This window comes from Leptinotarsa decemlineata, unplaced genomic scaffold (assembly GCF_025532065.1).
Source record: "Leptinotarsa decemlineata unplaced genomic scaffold, Ldec_3_MD MMD2_P_RNA_scaffold_1, whole genome shotgun sequence".
NCBI classification, from domain to species: Eukaryota; Metazoa; Arthropoda; class Insecta; order Coleoptera; family Chrysomelidae; genus Leptinotarsa; species Leptinotarsa decemlineata.
Window position 1 is genome coordinate 3,167,815 of NW_027412523.1, and position 22,110 is coordinate 3,189,924.

The window sequence follows — 22,110 nt, forward strand, 5'->3', positions numbered from 1 at the left end:
AAGTGTTAATTCATTGAATAAGCATTTATTGAAAAGACAACTGTATCTTGCACTGATGAGTGGCTAATAAGCCCGAAACCGGTAATTGAAGGTCGACTCTTTCAGTTGTATTGCCAATTGCATATGCAGGAAACTTTCTGTGAAGATTCCTGCACTGACGCCTGTCGGATATAATCCAACGCCCTTCGTGGTATTAGCCAGGGGAGTAGTTGTTTTCTGATAGGCGGCAGTCCATTAAACCTACTGTGTAGGTATATAGAGACTGGCTTGAACGTTTAAAGTTCATTTGCTTTAGATATATGAATTTATCCACATCTAGATATTATTGCGAAGGGAAAATGTTTGGCGTTCTACTCCTCCATCTTTATAATAATAATAATGATAATAAACTTAATTTTCCTTTCTGACAAACATAGTTTATATAGGAATCGTCAGCTACAGATATTTACATATTTACGGTGATAATAATAATAATCTTTATTAATCCCAAAAAACAAGAATGTTTATAACAGGGATAAAATTTAAAATAATGATTAAATAAATTATTTCAATATTAACATATCAGGTAAATATACAGCACATAAATAGATAAATATATACACACACATACATACACATATACATATATGAATATATACATTTTTCAATTATAATGGTGATTGAAAACAAAAAATGTAATATGGAGATCAGAATTTAAATTAGAGGAAGAAAGCAGAAACTTCCGATTTGAATTTTGTTTTTTTGATTCATTTTCAGTTTCTATGAAAGAGAATTATTGATTTCATCCCAAATTTTGAGCGATATGATTTAACTAGTGGTTTTTTTATGTGTAAACTACAGCTAGAACATATAAATTCCTCAACACTATTTAAAACATTTTTCTACAATAAAATTCCTGAAGTTGGGCTTGAAAATAAATAGTCAGAATTTCAATGACATGAGGTAAAAAGTTGAATATGCGGGAAGCCAAATGATCTGGTTTGTTATAGGCCAGTTTGCTTTTTCCTAATGCTACGTGAACATTATATTTTGTTTTATTCAATACGAATTTGTTTTTAATTCTTGAAAACATATAAGGAAAAGTGAAAGTCATTTGCTATCGTCCAACCCGTGTTGAGAAGCGAACTAAAGATTAACGAGGACTTAAGTTAATCCTTAGCTCGCACAAGTTTTGACTTCTGAGGGTTGTCGTTCGTAGGGGAGCGACAGCTGGTTAACGGAAAAACAGATATAAACCATAACCGTAGACGTAACGGCAAATTCTAAAAAATATTCTTTCATACAATTTATATGAACCAATGCCCACTAGACCGGTCCGGCACGTAGCGTAGCATGCACGTGCCATCACAGTATTAGAGTCGAGAATATTTTGCCGGAGCTGATACGCAACGTGCTTGACAAGTATCGTTGCTAAACCGTAGGTCTCCGGTAGCGAATGTAGACATTCGAAAATACTGAAATATTTTGCGCGTCCAAAATGGCTGAAACTTCAGTAAGTAGCTGTCAACAGAGAACATCGGAAATCACTAACTTTTATTTACAAGTTGAAGTCGAAAACTTTTTGGAACACCCTCGTATCTAACAGAATCGAAGTCGTTTGGGTTTTAGTAACAATTTTATGACAGAATATCCTAATTCAGTTCCTGAAACTCCAGAATAATTTTTAAGGAAATAATTCTTTTCCAAACATTTGCACTATAACCCATAATTTTTTTTCGTTGGCAGTATGATAACTATCCAACATGAGAAAACAGGTACGATTTATGAATTACACATTCAATTTATTTTAGAATTACCTCTTAGCAGCGTCTATGCCGTTAATTCAAACAGACGTTATATCTATATCTACGGAATATTCCACGTTTGAATTCCGTTCAAAGTGAGCGATGTGATAATCTCAGTCATATTCACATTCCGTAATTGGCATTTGGATTTGAATACCAACATTCATTGTATTCTAATTCTAGTCAATATTTAGTTTATCACCTACTAGCAGAAGCAGTTTGTGAAAGCTGCTCCTAACGATTAACTTAATATGAATATACGAGGTCTGGTAAAAAAATAACAGACCTCGTACTCGCATGAGTAATGAATGACAGACGATTTGGAAGAAATGCAGATAAGTTTTCTGCGATGGAGGAGGATTTCTGAAATTTTGGTTGTAATGTCATCTTCTAGGTACTCCTCATACTGAACTTGTCATCCTGTCGTCTGCCTCTTTATACGCTCAGATTATCTCAATTCAGGTATTTCAGGTACTTTAGGTGAATTTGCCTGACTGACTCGTTTTATGTAATCAATATTGAACATTTTCCAAATAAACTCTTATTGGCTATATTTTTGCAAGTGATGTTTTGTGCTATGTAAATACTAATTGTTTTGTTATTTTTTTGTTCTTTGTGCATATGTTCAATAACTACCTGAAATTTTATTCGACAACTATCTGCCAATGTATATTATTATATATTGTATAATTTTCGAGAACATTACTTGAATAATTATAACTTGACAAGTAGCGATAGCTACTATGTGTGAATTCATTTCTCGAATTATGTTAAGCAAGCTCTGTCAATGAGATATTAATTTTCAGACAATATAGCATATTTTGACTTTGACACCAGAATATCAACATCATTTGGTGTTGAATTTTTCAGTTCCAGCATGAAATGGACGATATCTGGACGATATCATTATGTCTTGGCAGAATCATGTCGCTGGAATTTCAAAGGCTGCTTCTCAAAAGCTTGGAACACTGTTTCGAACCAGAAAACTTTACACAACTCAGCAACTTTAGATGCTTCATAGAGCTCAGAACAGCCCTTCTTTGGAGTATTGTTCTCATATATGGAGCTCCGCCCCTAAGCATACCCTGAAGCTGCTGGATTATATCCAGAAAAGAGCCATCCGCCTGATTGGATTGATAATCTGGAACATCGAAGAACGGTTGGAGATTCATCTCTCTTCTATAGATAATTTTAAGGAAAATGTTCAAGTGGCTTGGCATATTTGATTCCACCAACAGCGGTACATATCAGAAATATGCGACGAACTGTGGCTGCTCATCGTTTTGAGGTTCAACTCAGTACACCTCGAACTTCACTGTTTAAGAAAGTTTTTTCAAATGAATTCAATCTCCAGCGATTCAAATCCAACATAAATCGCTACTTTCGCACAAGCTCTTAGATCGCTTCAAAGATTCTCCTGTAGCGTTTGTGCTAAGGCAAATCTTGAAACAGTCTTTCCCAGTTATTTTGGAGCTCAAATTATGGATCGGTTGGAAAATCGGACCTAAAAGCATACTGTTCCATTCAAAATTCACACTGGAAAAGAAATCTCAACAACAATGAAGCGGGAACTGTAATCGTCTCGGAAATTCATGTTGTGAATCTTCAATCAGACAAAGAAAGAACGGCCATAAATAACAGACACAATTACAGAAAAGAAAAAATTGAGAGTAAATGTTCTTCTCAAGAAAGTAATATTATGGTGAATCGATGCTGATGAATCTCATTTCATGAACCGAAGAAATATGTAGGAGGAATGAAATATGGAATTTTCCATTCAAGTAATTGTGTATCTGGACGTTTTATTAATCTTATGAGGGATGAAGCACAAAACTCAACCATTTGCAGAAGAAACATTGATTAATGTGACAGAAAATTCGGTGGATGGAATTATTGAAAAAAATTAATATCTCGAAAACTAAGAAATTTGGGTATAGGCATTGTTATACAAAGTGGGCCTAAAATGTGGTGAGAAATTTTAAAATGTGATAAAATACAGTATGTTCCATTTGAAATAAGGAAGTTGCCCTCAACTTCCGGTATAACAGAAAAAGATCGGAAGGTGGAAATATTTTAGTTGACAAGGCCATTCTGTAAAACACACTACCACAAAATTTCAAGTTTTCAGTTTGAATCGTCCTCCATATATTCCTAACGAACGCTCGTCCTGAAAGACCCTGTATATAACGCCTGTAAAATCTGCAATCACCTTTCAAATAGTTTTGAAGATATACCGTCCAACGCCAGCTTCGGAAAAGCAGTGAAAAGAGTTCTTTCCGATAGAACCTATTATATAATAATAATATAATGATAATCGGCTTTATTCATCGAATAATTACAAATTAAACACAGTGTAACAATCGTGTAACAAAGTTCAGCTTGTGCTGTTTTTAAACTCAACCTGGGTATTTATGAAATTGAAAATAAACCTATAAAATAGCAAATAATATTAACAACTAACCATCAAATAATGAGCAAATCCAACAAACATACACATATACACATATTCTAGCACATATATATATATATATATATATATGTAAACGGTCATTTGTCAGCCCGTAGAATATACGATGTGAACTCTGGTCAGCCCTCGGAAACGTCGGTCGTCCCGGTTTCGGGCTCACCAACGTTTCCCACTGTATATAGTGTTTTTTGGACATGTTATCATGTGAAATGACGTTTAGCAAATTTTCGGTTGGGCCGACCATTACACCATATACACATAGCTGATACACCACCTACTTTCACAAAACTTCGCCAGGAGGTGTGGCTGTGTAATTGTATACACCTGATGTGAATAGTGTCTTTGTGAGCCCAGGTTTATACGAACACTTTCAATGGATAGCATGTTGGTCGGCCCACAGTCGGGCAACGCTGCACTTGCATTTCATGATTCTAACTAGATTGTCGTGGTGCAGAAATTCGATAATAGAAATGGAAAATTTTTTGAGAGATGTAGAATTTTATGAAAAAGTTCCTGTTTTGTATGTTTTTTGTACAAGCGTTCGTGTGCGTGCATCACCCTATATCTATACAAGAAATTTAGATCAGGAATTGTTTCGCATATAAAAGTTTTATCAGAGCTTCGTAACATATTCACTTGTAGAAAAATGCTTGATCTGAACTCATACTTTCCCACATTCGACTACTTACCCGTTCTAGTTAGGATAATAATAATATAATTACTAACAGTGCGTTATTCCATTTAGCTTGTCGAAGCAATTTTAACCTCTGCACTATCTTAGATACAAAAATTTGAATATGTTATAAGTTGAAAATATCAATATAGTGTTCGGAATCACACGTTAAAATGTAAGACCTCGTTAATCTATAGCTAGTACAAGTTTATACTTCTGAGGGTTGTCGTTCGTAGGGGTACGACAGACATATTTTAAACCGTTTTCTGTTTGTATTTTCAAATGTAGATTTTCAAATTCTAATTATTTGGCATGGACGCCTCAACAGAAATCGCGTTGTGTAAATCAATTTTAGACATTAAGCAGGAAACTTCGGATTTGACTTTGAAATTGTAGATTTGAAAACCTGACTGCACAAAAATAATCGAAGTGTGACTGAGTAGAAATGAGTAGATGAAAAATGACATTTTTTTCACAAAAGAAAAATCTAAAATGTGATGAATGATCTGGTAATGAATTTATTGAGAAATGAATAGTGAATATCCAGAATGTCTACAGTTTCAATAAATTCTATATAAAAATCCGCAGCAGCACTATGGATTTCCGATATATAATTTAGTTCAAAAATTAGGTAAAAATCGCACTAAGTATGTTTTCTATGACGAAACGAAATTCTGAGTGACTAGCATAAGGTAAGATATAATTTGTGAAACAGATGTTTCACAAATTATGATGTTTCACCAATGTTTTTTTATTATGTTGACTGTTCATGACGATGAATACGTCATATCATCATCGATTATAACCTGCAGCAGACATTTCAATCAAAATAAAGAACACTTGGAATATTTCAGCACAGAAAAAATTTGATCAGGTTGAATAAACATTTATTTGAATGGAGTATTATTCTTCAATTTGAGAACTGCTGACAAAAATTGTTCGGTAAACTAATAAACACGTAGTATGAAAAAATAACATAATTTCTAATGAAATGAAACTACAACATGGGTATAAAAATATCAAATGAAAATTATTATTATTATTTCTTCTTTCTATAACAACAGTAAACGTATTCTTTGATTGCAGCCCAGTTTCTATTTTTTAATAATGATGAATATTTCTTTTCCTTATATTTTAGATACAAACAAGAACTAATTCAATTCTAGCACTTCTTTTTTTTTCGGAGCGGAAAACTTTTTGGCTATATTTCGTTTTGCTCCTTAGACCAAGTTTGTTTTTGAGAAGGTTTTATTGTTTTCAAAACTGTGCGTGTCTGATGATCTGAAATGAGATCAGTGTGTTGAAAAACTCTATCAAGATATCAAACGGGTTGAAAATGGATCCAAAAATGAATGATAAAAATAAAAAATGGAAGGACGATACTGAAAAGTGATTTGACTCATTTCCAACCTATACTCAGAGATACGGATGATTCCAAAACAGCTCAAAATATAAGTAATTGATTGCATATAGGGAATTTTTTTCAAAAGGAGCCACGTTCAATATCTCCATGAATAAGACAGTAATGTAAATTTCCCGAAACACCTAATTTTTGTGAAATAATATAAGGTATCGCTAAGATGCGTACACACTCCTCTTCAAAATAGCAAACAAAATAACCCCATATATGCCATCTATTGGATAAGTGATTTTATCAGGAATTCAACGATGATTTTTCAAGGTTGATTTCTAATTTACTGTGAAGAAGGACCTTGAAGTATAAGTGAACGACTTTTTAGATTAATTGATACAATCTCTCACAAAAACGTATACAACAATTATTTCTATTGTCAAGTTCCTAACAGAAAACAACTTTTGTCGCGTTGAATTATATCTGTCGGATTTTTGGCAAAGTTTCTCATACAAAACACTTCAGAATACTTTCTAAAACTCACAGCCAAAAATGTTCCACTAAACAGTTTTATAAAAACGCGACACGTGTTTCGCCATACAATGGCTTCTTCGGGCGTATCTTTATCTACTATATTTTACAAATTTAATGCTTGGTATACCTAATTTTAAAATTTAAAGTACCTACATTTCAAGTACTTGAGTTTGTTATGGATTAAATGACCTGAGCTTATGTCCCAGTCCCCACATTTGAAAAATATTCAGTAACGGTTATTCAATTCTAATTGATCATTTAGTTAGTTACCCGAATTCTTGAATCTATTGATTGCTTGACATTTTAGAAGATTGAATTTCAAACTCTTTTCTTCTAAATATAACATGTCATATTCATGACTGAACTCGTGTACTTCTGCTAAAAGGTGGTTTGCAAATGTGAAATTGGTCTTTCTATCCACAAAATTACATCTAAGCTTTTAATTCTTTGGAAAATAATCTTCCTGTTTGGCCATTATACAGTTTTGGGCAAGAGCCACAACTCAGCTGATATACTCCTGATCTATCCGATACCGAAGTTTTGTCTTTATTGTTTTTAATAAATGCACTTACACTATTATTCGGACTATTACTATTTCTGTGAGCTAAGTTTACGCAATCTTTCTTCAAAAAAATATTATTGGTTGGTTCAGCCAAAAATGACAATTCTCATAACTGACGTTATCGCATCTTGAATTTGGGTAGATATGGTCCATGGCTTGCTTTTGTAGTTTTTGTTTGATTTGTTTGATCAAACTCAGCTCTCTCTGGAAATTATTCAATAGTCTATGAAGAATATTATTGAATGCAGCAACTTTATGCTGGTAAGAGTGCATAGAGGAATTATGTATGATAATGTCCGTGTAAGATGGTTTGTGGAAAATTGCAAATTCATGTTCATTGTTATTTTTTGTAATGGTTGAGTCAAGGTAATTTAATGAATTATTTACCTTCCTCTCAGTGGTAAATTTTATTGACGGGTGGATGGAATTGACATATTCAACGAACTTGCCTACTTGCTTTTCTGTAATGATTTCATTATTCACTAGTGATAAATGGATATCGTAATGCTTGAAGAAATACATGCATAATGAATATTTAATACAACAGTCCTGAACAAACTGTAACGTCTATTTGATAAAAAAAAATTGATGAGCTTCCGTGAAGTATCATATTTATTCTAATACTTGCTACTTTCTACACACATTCACATCAAATCGATATACCAAATTTGGAACATCCATTCGAACTAAAAATGAAAACACAGGAAAATAATATTTCATTTGAGTTAGGAATTGGAAAACAGTGAATTACTTAAAATTAAGTAGATTCTATGATATTTATTTGTAATCGTCATATACCTATATATTCTCTAATTATTCTCTAAGTATACCAAAATATTGGCAAGCCAATTAACAAAATAGCATTAGGACCATTGCAAAGATCGTAACGGTTCTCAAAGAGTTTCGCGCCAAAATAGTTAACGCGTGTCAAACAATTGCAGATTTCGTAGGAATACTGAAACTTTAATGAAATGAATAAAAACACTTTTGTCTAATTACCTATATTTGATTTTATTTATATGACCGTTTTCGGGTTTGACCCCATTACCAAGTATTACCTTACCTATAAATTTCGTCGCCGCTGATATATACCATTATTTTTTGAAGAGAAATTTTGATGATCATAATATCCTCCATTTCATAAATTTATTATCGGATGAAAAGTGCAATTTTCTATACTTCACTGAATTTGACTTCGATACTAAATTTTCCCATTTTCATGATGTTTTTCTTCAAGCTTTAGATATATCCTTTCCTAAACAGTTTCAAAAAATTAAACAAAATCAAAATTCAAGTAGACACAAACCATGGATTACTAAGGATATCGTTGAAGAAGGTATATTACTCAGAGATATTTATAATTTGAACAAGAGCCAAACCAATGTACATTTATTGGGTCAATATAAGCAACTCTTAAAAAATCATAGACAAAAAATTGTGCTCTCAAAAAGTCGATACTTTAATAATCAATTCCTCAAGGCTCAACATAAATCTGAAGCTGCCTGGTCTATCATCAGGAAAAATACTATTATAAACGATTCATCTAAGACATTGGCGATGGTGTACTTGTTGACGATGGTCCCGGTATATCTCAAGCATTTAGTAGTTATTTTGTCAATTCAGTGGGGTCATTAGTAAAAAATACTGCACCTGGTGGCATTGAAAATCGTTGTGTAAAAACTGAGAGTCTTTTCCTCTATCCAATAGATGAAACTGAACTCGTGGAAATAATTAAATTCGCATGTTCGAAAAATTCCAGTGGGATTGATGAATTGCCAGGCAATGTTTTAATGAAGGCTGCTTTGAAAATAATGGAACCTCTGATTTATCTAATCAATTTATCTTTCTCTGAAGGTATTTTTCCTTCCTGACTTGAGCAAGCAATAGTCGTTCCAGTCTATAAAAAAAGCGATAAGCATGTAATGTCGAACTACAGAGGTATTGCTTTACTATCTCCATTTTCGAAAATATTTGAAGAATCATATCAAAACTTGTGTCCTTTTTAAATAAATACAATATCGTATCTGACAACCAATATGGGTTTCAAGTGGGCTTGTCAACCCAGGATGCCATCCTTTCTCTACATAATCATGTATTATCAAACTTCGACAACGATGAAAAATCACTTAGTGTTCTTTTCGACTTGACACGAGCGTTTGATATCAGTCATCATGGTCTTCTTCTTGATGAACTGTTTGGCATGGGCGTTCGTGGTCCAAGTCTGAAATGGATTGAAACCTATTCAACTGGTCGTACACAGGTTGTTAAAGTTAGGCTTCAGACTGGGTCATTTTTCTCTGAATTTCGAAACGTTGTTACAGGTGTGCCCCAAGGTAGTGTTTTGGGGCCTACACTATTTATTTTATTGTTTAATGACCTTTCAAAAAATAATCATCCACAGTGCTCTATACACTTTGCTGATGACACATCTTTTACTGTCAGTGGTTCGGAATGTGAAACATTGTCAGTAAGAGCAAATGATGCTGTATTCAACATGCAAAATTATTGTTCTAAGAATGGCTTGATTCTAAATAATCTTAAAACCAACACCATTTTCTTTACAATTCAGGAAACTGATTGTAGTGTATTGGTTAGGTCTGAGAATAAAAATATTGAACAGGTAAACTATAAAAAATTTTTAGGAGTTTTTATTGATTCCCAACTCAATTGGAATCATCATGTTGATTTCATACTGAAGAAATTAGCGACACATTGTTTCGTTATATGGAATCTGCGTAATTTTGTGTCTATTGAAATTCTTAAAAGTTACTATTATGCATATATTTACTCTGCCCTCAATTACTGTATTATTTGTTTTGGCAACTGCAATAGAATCAGTGTCTTATTAATTTTCCAGAAAAAAAATATTAGAACAATTTGTTTTAAAAAAAAACTCGATTCCTGTAAACCACTATTTGCAAAGTTGAATATATTAACTGTTACTTGCATGTATATTTTCAATTGCGTAATCTACGTTAAATCAAATTGCTCCAAGTTTTAGAACAGAGATGATACATGTCTTCTTTCGGGCTTCACCCTGAGAAAAAACTATAACATTTTAATTCCTAGTCATAAGTTAGCCAAGGTGACTAATGGACCTCATATCATGTCAAAAAAACTGTACAACAATCTCCCAATATCCATTAAAAAATAACCAGTGTAAAGCTCTCTAAACAAAAAGTTCGGAAAGTATTATGTGAAAAGGTATTTTATTCGCTTGATGAATTTTTTCAGTCTGATTTGGAATTTTAAATTCTAATTTTTGTACCCCTTTTATGGTCTGAATGTTATGTAATATATCATATAATTATGTTGTTTTATGATAGTGACCTCATTGTAATTGTACTGAGTTATGTGACTTTTTCCATGCCGTCCCTAGGTCTACGGAAATAAAGATTTTTGATTTGATTTGAAGTATTGAAAAAATACTTAATAATGCGGGGTCAAACCCGAAACTGGTCGTATACATAAAATCAACTAGTGGTACTTAGACAAAAGTGTTTTATTCATTTCATTAAAGTGATCATGAATTACCACAAAATAAACAAGTAATCAATCATACATAATACAGAAACTATATGAAACATAAATAGTCAATAGTAACGGCATCTTTTTCTTTTCCTAATATATTTTTTCCGGTAAACTAACACATAGTTTACCCCTGAAAAACTGGATTTGCCAGGATTTTAAAAACACTTATTACCCTCACGATGAAATCCAATGATACACTGAAATGGATCGCGTTCCTGGTCAGCCCTTCGATGTGGCAGCATTGTAGGGCTGACCAAGATGCTCTTCATATAGCGATTTGTATAACTATGGGCTGACCAACAGCATGGGGCTGACAAAGGTTTAAAGGATATGTAAAATTTTTATTTTCAGAAAAAATCTACCCCTCTGATGGGCCTATTAATAAAATCATACCACTGAAGAGTATTCCGAAAAGTATATACCTAAATATATTCGGGAAGTGCTGGGTGGACCAACGCCCCGTTCATATACCGGGCTGACCAATATGCAATGAACAAATATATATATATATATATATATATATATATATATATATATATATATATATATATATATATATAGATACACAATAAGTACTCATATACATACATGTACACACAAATATACATATACATACACACATATGTATAAACAAAAGAATCACCAAGAAGATATATACAGCGGTATGAGTTTCACATTAAATCAATCTGAATCAGTGAAGATATAGTTTAAAAGAATAATATGTGGATAGAATAGAATGATAAGTATACCGAAACTATACACTTTCTATACAGTATACACCTTTTATTGTTTGTTATATTTCGAATTTCAAATAAGTGACTGATTGTATTTATTTAATTCAATTTTATATCGTAGAGAATATATTTATCAAACGTTATTAATTTAATTACATTTACATTATATATGCCAACGAGATGTTATTCTTTGATATTAAAGCATATTTGATTGATTGGTACACCTACAAACGTAGAAAACTATGGTGTCAGCTGAACGCTTCTGAAAATGAAAATTTTTCTGAAAATTAAGTAATTATTATCATGGATGGTAAATTTTCATCACATGCCTTCACAGAGTTACTTTTGGAATAGCCTGCTCGTTCACCTGAATTGACCCGTCTCGATTCTTTCCTTTATAGCTATTTCAAATCGAAAGTTCATGGTACGCAACGTTTCTATTTGAAAAAAAAGTTAATAGCGTAAATTTTATTTGGCCGTGATATCTTGTTCCGTTCAGAAGTTAAGAAAGAAGGAACTATTCACCTGGCCTACTTGATCAAAGTTTGCGTTTCAAAGTCGACATGAAAAAACCTAAAAGCTCTGTATTTCAAAGATGCCTCTGGCAAAACATCAAGTGTGCTACATTTTTACATTTTTGCAAAAACATGCCGTAACTCAGAAATGATGACAGATATCGATATGCAGTTTTCCCCATTAACTTTGTCACACTTTGTCAAGAGTTTCCCATTAAAAGTGACCAAGTTGCCCTACTTTGTATAAAGATATTATTACATTTAGCATTCTCCACTTCTTCAAATATTCAAAGTTCACTTGGAATTTTCAGCAATGCGTTCAAGAAAAACTGTTACCCGACAACTGGTGTCTCTGCCACCGCAGATCAATTTTCAGTCATGATTATTTGATGTCTCGTTACCGTAGGCAGCGATCTGTAGAACATTTCCAGGCGACGTCGTTGATGACAGTCTTTTGTTCAGCAACGGTGCTGTCACGAGTGAAAAAAGGCTTCAGTTCCTACGCCGACTTAGCTTCCTTTCTAATAGGCCAGTTATTTTAGAGGGTTTGCCTAGGAAAGTGGACATACCCAGCTGTAAATTTGTTTAAATTTTGTATTTTGGCATTATAAAAGTATTCTTGAAATTCATATATTATTCGACAACCGCAACTTCAAAAATTGGGGGTCAAAAATTAAAAAAAAAACACTTTTTGCACGTTTTTTGCCAATATCTCGTTTCCAATGGGTTTTATGCTAATTGTATTTATTATCAATATTGTAGCAATATCTAAAACTTTTTTTTAAACATTTTTTCATACGTTGAATCGTTTTAGAGATAAGAGGGCAGCGCGAGCGCAGATTATATATTATTTGAAATCAACTGGTTGTCCCGATCGAAATCAGCACATTTAAAGTTTATAAATCATTACTTAATGGATAATTATGAATAATTTTCATTTTTTATCGAAGAATACATCAAATTTAAATACTTAACCTGCCCGTGTAGTTATAAATTTGTGGAGTGAAAAATATATCCTACATTATAATTCAAATCCAATCTATAGTAATTATTCTTTAATAAATGAAAATGAATATAAAATAAATAAAATTTCAAATAATATTTTTATTAAAAAACCTCATTTGATACATTTGTGAATGTCAAAATTAAAAAAACAGATAAAATAATTGAAAGAATAATGAGTTTTAATTTCAATTTTCTTCTTCTTCATCGTTGTCGTCTTCTCGCAGCTGTAGAAAGTCAAGGGTGTTATCATCTTCATTGTCATCTACACCCAGATTCGTTTCCAATTCTTCCATGATATCTGGATCGAAGGACCTATCTTCGTTAACGTCTGTCTCATATGGTACAGCATTGAGACAAGCTTGCCCATTACACTGGCCACAACCTAAAGAGCATTGCAACCCCGCTTTCCTGCATCCACATCTTGAACCACAACCACTTTTGCAGTTACAGAATATCGTATTGAGTAACTCATCTGGAGCAGGTGGTAAAATGGTCATGATAGGTTCTAGCAATCCATCATGCATTGTCCAACCCCATTCCTGGGGTTCCAAATCATGTCCTAACCAACTTTGAACTTGGTAATGAACACGATCAAAATGTTGGTGAGCTGCTCCACTTGTTAGTGGGATATTTCATAACTGCGCAGGTTTTTTGAGCTTTGTTAGCTTGACATATTGTGCATAACGAAGATGATCGATAGTATCTACAGACTTTGGAGCATTATAAACAGCTAATAAAGTATCACAGCCGCTTGAAGCGTGAAGGAACAAAATGTGTTTTTTAGAACTTGAATATTTGTCGACACTCCTAGAGGAGTATATTTCCGTTTTCACATTTGCTGTGCCAACTTTTTAAAAAAAATTATTTCTTGTTCAGGCCAGGTATGAATTTCAAAGTTATTGAATTATTTCAGAGTTTAGAAATTTTAAACAAGATTTACTAAATTATTTTCTACTTAAAATGCAATTATCGTAAGAGATAATACAATTGAAATGTAATTAAAGTATATTCCTTAATGATTTTTTGAAATACAGGAATAAATTGCAATATTGAATTCATAGATCGGTTCATTAATGAAAAAAATATTTAAATATAATGTATTTGTTAATAAAAAATGGAAATTGTTTATAATTATTCATTAAGTAATAATTTATAAACCTTAAATGAGCTGATTTCGATCGGGACAACCAGTTGATTTAACGATTTAACGTATGAGAAAATGTTCAAAACAAAAGTTATAGAGAATTTAATTATCTACAATATTGATAATAAATACAATTAGCATATAACCCATTGGAAACGAGATATTGGCAAAAAACGTGCAAAATGTCGTTTTTCTTTAACTTTTGACCCCCAATGTTTGAAGTTGCGGCCATCGAATCATTTGTGAATATTGAGAATACTTTTATGATGCCAAAATACAAAGAGTATACAAATTTACAGCTGGGTATGTCAACTTTCTGAAATACTGGCCTAAATCGACCTAAATTGACTGGACAATCTGTCTTCTTGTTGGTTACATATAGTGAGTGATTGCGAAGTGATTTTTTGATGTCTTACAGTTCAGAGGATACAGAAAAAATGTTTAAGTATTCAGTGAACGAAACCAATCACAAAGTAATGAGGTAGTTGTGGAAACGCTGGATACCAGAAAGTTGTTTTGGAACGAGCTGATTCTTGATGTGAATTCATATCAAAAATTACTGATAAGATACATTTTGATTGTCACTATTAATGGTTTACTAAACCATGACGCGCTATTTATAATAGCTTTCTCAAGCTACTTTCATATTGATTTTTTTATACTCTGAAAACATTACTTTGATCTTCGATCAGAAATTGGTTCGAATATGGTTTCAATCGCCTGAAAAGAGCGGACACAATCATCACATTAACTGGTGAAAGCAGGCAAATACAGGTAAAATAAATTGATGGATGTAGCCGTTACTACGTGGTAGGAGATCATAATGAAATGAGAAATGAAAATTTCTAGGTTTTTTACCACTTTTAATTGTAACTAACGTCACCGCAGTTTCGTCCTATATGGACATTCTCAAACTAATGCAATAAACAAAGTTTATCAACTTAACCCTGAAGACTGGGGTTGGAAATTAATAAATAATACTCTGAAACCGATTTAAACTTTGCTCCCCCCTGCTCCTGAAAAACTCCTCAACACAATGTTTTGCAAGTGCAAAAAAGGTTGTAGTGCCAAATGCGGTTGTAGAAAAGTAGGGTTACACTAGGGTTGACCTGCGTGTACCAATTGCCAAGGTCACTCTTGTTTATATGTTGAGTTGAGTACAACAGAGGATGATTCAAATGATGCTGATGAAGAGACAACTGATACATCATTATTTGAAAAATTTATGAACATCCGGCAAGAAGAGGAAGAGGAAGAAGGCGAAGAAGAAATCGCAGAAGACATGATTGTTGAATATTATCAACCCGAATAATCTTCATGTAGTTAAATAAGTATTGTGAATAGAAATTACGTAATAACGATTCGTGGAATAGGCCTACTAGGGAAACCACGTTAAAAAAAAACGCGCCCAGTACACTACCTCACAGGTGGTGTGGATACGTGTGCATATTACATAGAACGTAATTTTTTCAATTGCGATATCTCAGGAACGGTGATACTTACAGAAAAAATCATAGATACAATTTTTGTAGAGAATTTTGAGGTCTACAACTTGAGGTCTTAATCAATCGAACTTTATTGCATGTCAGAGGTTTCCGTGCCACTTCCTGAGGTTACACAAAGTATAATCAAATCTAAACCCACTCGCTTAATTCAAATGCAAGACATAAATCCTGCGAAAATCATCCCCTGGCTAGCGTTTAAAACACAGGACGGTCATTCACTTACATCCACTAGAGACAATGTGGGAGTTTATTGGTTGGAAGGACCACTGATGGATCCCCAATACGATTTTGAGGGTGGGCAATGGATTGAGCAAATGATACACATTGATTAACGGAAAACAGATTTTAAACAGATTTTTTTTGAACACAGTTCTCTGAGATAGATTCGTTCTAAAATATGCATGGAAAATCTCTCGTAGAGCCGAGTTTTTATGTGTTTTCATTGTAACAGTCTGTCAGTTGTTTTGTGATACGACCAGAAAACAGTTGAAAATGTCAATAGAAACTCAGATATATCAAGAAGTCACTTCTTCAGTGTGACCCGCTTTTAATGTAAACACCCCCCAAAAATTTGAAGTTGTAAATCGATTTTAATTTTTTTTTAAATGTCACGTAATAAAAGGTCTACCTTGGGACAAAATTTGAAATGTTTATTAAAGTTTCAGGGCATACTACGATATTTTTTCTTAGTCGAAAATCGGGATTTTTTATTAGCGATTTTTTATTAAAAAAATCACTACGCTACTGGATTCAGAGTGCCTCTGAATAGGTGTGACCAGAATTTCATTCATTATCAACAAAGTTATGACAACTCAAAAATTCGACAACTCACACAGCTATCAGTCACAATATATAATTTTTTTATGATTTCAACAATAAAGTTCCGCCAGATGAAAAAAAAAACAAATTGCGTAAATATTTTTTATGAAAATAACGGAATTACATTCACACAATTCAACTAACAATGAAGCAAAAAATTTTAATAAACGTAACTAATACCTAATTATTGAAATGTTTCGATTCAGTGCAACAATTATTTCTAACTCATATTCTAGTAGCCTCTACTAATCCACCACGTATTTCGATACATGTGTCATAGCGCTTACGAATGTTTCTGATTACGTTCCTTAGTTCTTGAGGGCTAATATCTGCACATATCTGTCAAATTCTTGCACAAAGTTCATTTCTATCTCTTGAGCGGTTTTTGTAAACCTTTTGTGTGAGAAGTCCCCAGAGAAAAAAGTCCAAAACTGTGAGGTCTGGAGATCTGGGTGGCCACTCTATAAACGGACTACCACGGCCTATCCATCGGTTTGGAAAATGTTCGTTAAGCCATTGCCTCACAGCTCTGGCATAACGAACTGAACACCCATCTAACTGGACAATTAAATTTGATCGTTCCTTGATTGGCAGCTCGTGAATAGCATCCCAAAACTCTGTGTTTAAAAATTCTAGAAACCTCTGCGCGTTAATGTTTTCCTCAAAAAAGAAAGGACCAACAATTCGTTCGTTCAATATCCCACACCAGACGTTGATTTTTTGGGAATACTGGCTTTTCCAGTTAATTACCCAGTTAGGATTATCCGATGCCCAATAGCGACTATTCTGTGATGACACTACTCCATTTGTAGTGAAAGTGGCTTCGTCGGTATATAAAATATTTTTAGGAAATTTCTATTGTTTAAATATTCCCCTTGGGCCCATAAAGAATATTCCAGGCGCCTTGCTTCGTCGCCTTCTTAAAGTGAGTGTAAAAATTTTGGCTTGATAGGTTTAATATTCTTCGCCTTGAGACATCTCCGAATAGTTTCTCGTAGAATATTCAAATCTAAAGTGGCATTCCTTATACTGGCATTAGGATTATTTCCGAAATAATCTAAAATGATTTGATCATTCCTGTCATTCCTGTTTCGTCTTTGTACAGGATTACTTTTAAACATCATTTTTGATACTGTACCAGTTTTACAGTTTATTTACCGTACCGCAGCTAATACGAGGACGATCTGGATGTCTCTCATTAAATACTCTACAAACCTCTCTAACATTTCTAACGTCATCTCCGGAAAGGCGTACAATTTCAATTTTCTCTCTTACGCTCAATCTCGCAGCCATGACACAAAATAATTCGAAGAACTGTAAGGTGAATATTGTTGACGATAGTACACTTATATCTTTAACAAGTGTCAAACTGTAATATCATTTCCATGGCAACTAAGATTCAAATTGAAATATTAGGTCTTGGTTTCAGTTAATTTGCGTGAAAACTTGAATGTAATTCCGTTATTTTCATTAAAAATATTTACGCTATTTGTTTTTTTTTTCATCTGGCGGCACTTTATTGTTTAAATCATAAAGAAATATTCTCATGGCTATATCTGTTGATATAGAGTGTTTTTTGTGACTGTTAGCTGTGTGAGTTTTCGAATTTTTGAGTTGTCATAACTTTGTTAATAATGAATATTTTTTCATGAAATTTTGGTCACACCCGTTTAGAGGCACTCTGAATCCAGTGGCGTAATGATTTTTTCAATAAAAAAATCGCTAATAAAAAACTTTCAACTAAGAAAAAATATCGTAGTATGTATGCCCTGAAACTTTAATGAACATTTCAAATTTTGTCCCAAGGTAGACCTTTTAGTACTTGACATTTAAAAAAAAAATATTAAAATCGGTTTACAACTTCAAATTTTAGGGGGGCGTTTCCATTAAAAATAGGTCACACTGTATGTGACTGAAATAACTTTTACAGAAGGCACCGTGAACATTAATCTATTTGCCACAGTTCTTTATTGATATGAAATCTATCTAAAATTGCATATGATGTATTGCAAACTCTTTCTATTGCTGGTAAATGAACATATTATTATTATCATTATTATCATCTAGAGTCGCACGTAAAACCGATTGCTGGCGTGGCGATGAGTCGCCATGCTCAAGCGACTGTGAGATTCTGTTACCACTGGTTCGGTGTTTTACGCTATTTCATTCGCCACACTGAGCTCGGATACCTACAGTGTAAACAATTGTGTTCACTACATATAACCCGTGTTTCACAAAATGAATTATTTTTTAAAATAATTGAAGATGGAATATGTCTAATAATGATAATTCAGGGAGTGAAAATGAGTAAAGGAAGTAAAATCACACTACGACACACTATCAAGTTATCAGTAAGTTAATCATATTTTTATTACATGCTTTATATTAGTTCCACCATGTATGTTTGTTTGTAACTGTCAAGCTCGGGATCTGTATTTGACAGAATTATCGACATTATTGCTTGATCTAGTTGCGGGCAGATGGCGCTGTGCGTAACCTCATTGATATTTCTTGATCTACTCGCGGAGCAGATGGCGCTGTACTCAACTATCAATTATTACTTGATCTGTTTGCAAGCAGATGGCGCTGTACGTAACTATCAATTATTGCTTGAGCTACTCGCGGGCAGATGCCGCTATACGTAACGTCCTTGATAGGTTATTTGAAAGAAAATCAAAATAAAAAACATATTTTGAGAATTATAGGTTTTAGCGAAATTTTGTACTACAAATGAAATATTTAAATATTTACAATTGCCCGTGATTCAGTACAGAAAAAAGTTTTGAACGAAACGGAAGATACATTTCAAAATCTAATTCGATTATTTGAAAGCAAATCAGAATATGGATTTCAACAATGAAAACTTTATCGTAAACTGTACACCTAAACAATTCAGTTACTCAAATATTTCAAAAATTCGAAAAATTAGAATTAAGGTTCTTGACATACTGTAACGGTCTAAATTTACTTGTAAATATTGTAGATATTGTTCGTTTATTTACTATGGAATCGACAGAATTGTCATTTATTGATGACGAACTTTTCGTCACAGCTAGGGACACATCTGGTTTGTCAGTGTGCCCAACCTACATTTTCAAAGAAGTTGTTACGTTTCAATTTAGCCCTAGATCAAACTGCTCTTATGTGACCTTTCAAAAACACTACCTTTCCTTTTAAGATCTTTATTCAGAGGATATTAACAATGTAATTCAGTTACAAGTTCATTTTATTCATTTAACATCATAGTAATGGGAATCTTCCGTTCCATAGAAAACCATACCTGAAATGTATAAGAATAAATGTATGCTCCCTGACTAACTGCTTTGACCAGTACTTACGCATTCTCCTATTGCCAATCGACGTTGGAGATCCGAAATTCCTCGCTAGGTTGAAATAGTTGTTATTGTTTGTTTCTCAGTTTTCTTCACCTATCATTTTTTTTTTCAGCCGTTGTCTGCCGTATTCCCTATACCTTTCCGAGAATATTTCTTGCATAGATTGTTATTCATCACTTCCAGAAGGTTTACTGACATATTAGAGCCATATCGCCTGAAAAACAATATTAGTTACCTCTGGGTTTCTGAATACTGTTTGATATTTTCGGTAAATAATCTGAATAATACGAATGCTCTAATATTTGTACTGAAAGGGAAGGATGTGGCGACTTACCTTGTATGTTTCTATTCCATCGCATGAATAAGGATTGGTAAATAGTTGAAAATAGGTTGGAACAATATATTTTGTAAATATTCGTAAACAAGGTTAAGAGACAGCTGTTGGTTGACATCTGCCGAACTTTCGTAGTATCGTTCCGTCGACTTACACCGAACTAGTTCTACAGTTGTTCACGGGTGGAGGATTTATCGGTTACTCAAGTTGTCAAGGGTTGTTTTAGGGTTGCATTGCTTTGAGAAGGAGTTTTGATGGGTCATGGACTTGTTGATGATGTATCAAGTGGCTGTGGAGGAATTGTTAGATTTATGATGTTGTGCACAGCGCCCCCTTGGTGCTTGTAGTGTAGATTGGATGCACTGTGGCAACAACTGGTTAGCTGTCAGATGTGGCATTCTCTTAGTATTTGGAAGTTAGCCTTCGGTGAGCTTGGTTCGGAGTTCAAAGGGTATCATCAGACTGATTGTAGGATATATTTGGTTGTATTTGTGCCATCCTTCACGGGGATTATTTCTACAAGTCAGGATTGTATAGTGGAAGACTGATTGGTCATTTTGGTGTGGATATTTGCAGTCGGAAACTTAAGCTCTTTTGAGGATTTGTGGTGGATACCGAACTCGTGCCAGGTGGAAGGATTTCCGAAATTAGGTATGTCTGAATCACTGTCGCATCTCTCATGTGATCTTAGCTATGATATCACTTCTTCAATTCTACAACCTTCGTTTCTCGTCTCTAGATTCATAAGAAACAGAAGGCCCTCAGTCACTCATCAAGTCCCAGCAGGACTTCCGTGCAGAACACCGCACACGAAGAATCGTATAGAAAACCCCTTGGCCAGGGTAAGAATTTTACCATTAAATGTGTTTTAAATGATTTTAGTAATTTCTGGTTCCATCGTTATATCTCAACTGAATATTAGTATTGAAGAGAGGTTTCAACACTCATTCAATTTTCTTGATTTTTACGGATCATATGGTTATACAGGGCACCCAAAAATATACTCTTGTTATCTTGCTACTTTGCTTGATGAAAATATACCAGGGGTATTGATTAGTCAAATAGTCCTATTGAATGGGGGTTGAATCTCACCTTGTTTCATCTGATTCTGATTGAGAATTTTCTTCCGTAGGGTTTTTCTTCCTGCTTTTTCTTCCTGCTTTTTCTTCCTGCTTTTCTTCCTGTTTTTCTTCCTGTTTTTCTTCCTGTTTTTCTTCCTGTTTTTCTTCCTGTTTTTCTTCCTGCTTTTCTTCCTGTTTTTTTTTGTCTTCGTTAAGGGTTCCTGTTTTCCTTTTTTTCTTCTTGGGTCTTATTTGATGATCCATTACTGGTCCAGCTTGTCGTGCCCTACAGGGTGATCTATCTTGGTGGTGCTACAGGGTGATCCATCTCCGCCGTACTACAGGGTGATCCATCTCAGCAGTACTACAGGGTGATCCACTTCCGTCGAACTACGGGGTAGCCTAACACCATATACCGGGTGGCCCAAAAGGAGCACGCAAGTTATAATTGATTTAATTGAATATTTGTGATATACTGAGATATTTGAATAATTGTTGCCCTTATGTTTATTGATACCTGTTGATATAGTGTTTGTTTATCGTTTATTGATGAAGAGTTTGTTATTGATACCTGATTGACATAGATATTTGTGAAACGGAAATTGAGGTATATTCTTCCTTTCACGATTGCTGATTGACACCGATGCGCCTACGCCTGAGCTCACGCGACGCAAACGAGTTTGTCTTACCATCCGATACTAGTATTTACGATTTCACCTACTCAATTTTCGTGGTAGTTTTACTCGACGTATTGTA

At 33.7% G+C, this 22,110-nt stretch overlaps 1 protein-coding gene and 1 long non-coding RNA gene across 5 annotated transcripts in view; one reads left to right on the plus strand and one right to left on the minus strand.

The window, feature by feature from the left end:
- Syt7 (Synaptotagmin 7) overlaps positions 1–22,110 on the minus strand; it is a 703,683-nt gene that overhangs the window by 282,080 nt on the left and 399,493 nt on the right. The window lies entirely within an intron of this gene.
- Positions 20,812–21,898, plus strand: LOC141483867 (uncharacterized). Its single transcript, XR_012466344.1, has 3 exons — positions 20,812–20,944; positions 21,033–21,135; positions 21,426–21,898. It is a non-coding gene; the product is annotated as an uncharacterized lncRNA (long non-coding RNA).